The sequence below is a fragment of the Primulina huaijiensis genome, unplaced genomic scaffold, assembly GCF_012295235.1.
Source record: "Primulina huaijiensis isolate GDHJ02 unplaced genomic scaffold, ASM1229523v2 scaffold41117, whole genome shotgun sequence".
Taxonomy (NCBI): Eukaryota; Viridiplantae; Streptophyta; class Magnoliopsida; order Lamiales; family Gesneriaceae; genus Primulina; species Primulina huaijiensis.
This window is the reverse complement of record NW_027359776.1, coordinates 80098-80645: the sequence shown is the minus strand read 5'-3', so window position 1 is coordinate 80645 and position 548 is coordinate 80098.

Below are 548 nucleotides of genomic sequence, written 5' to 3'. Positions count from 1 at the left end.
GGAAACTTGACTGGATCCGTTAAATCAAAGTGGGCCTGAGTGGACAGCCCACGTGTGTGTGGATTTGTTTTTCAAACATCGATTTGTGTGCAGGAAGAGCAGCTGGGCTATGGATGCCTAACCCACTCCTCAGCATTAATTTCTCCATTGACCAATTTCATCGCAACACACTTAAATACAAAAAATGTAGGTTGATTCAATTAACTATATCCACAATTATTAGCAGAATTATATTTTGAAAGATTGATGCAAATTTCTTGCATAAAAAAAAGGTAGTTCCAATTGAATCCGTGTCAGATCCAATGGTTCAAACTGATTTTGAAGTCTTAAATAATCCAAGGAACCAAAAAATCATGAATATGGTAATTGGACAAAAAGAATTAGCATCATTGGCTAATCACATTCTATTAACCTCGGGAAAATAACTCGTACTTANGCAAATACGGCAACTGCCAAACACTCCTCGGCACTGCTCTGTGGAATGTCTCCCTCCACACGTGCTGCAATAAGGTCCTGTATAACTTTGGCTCTGACCAGTCTGTCTCGAT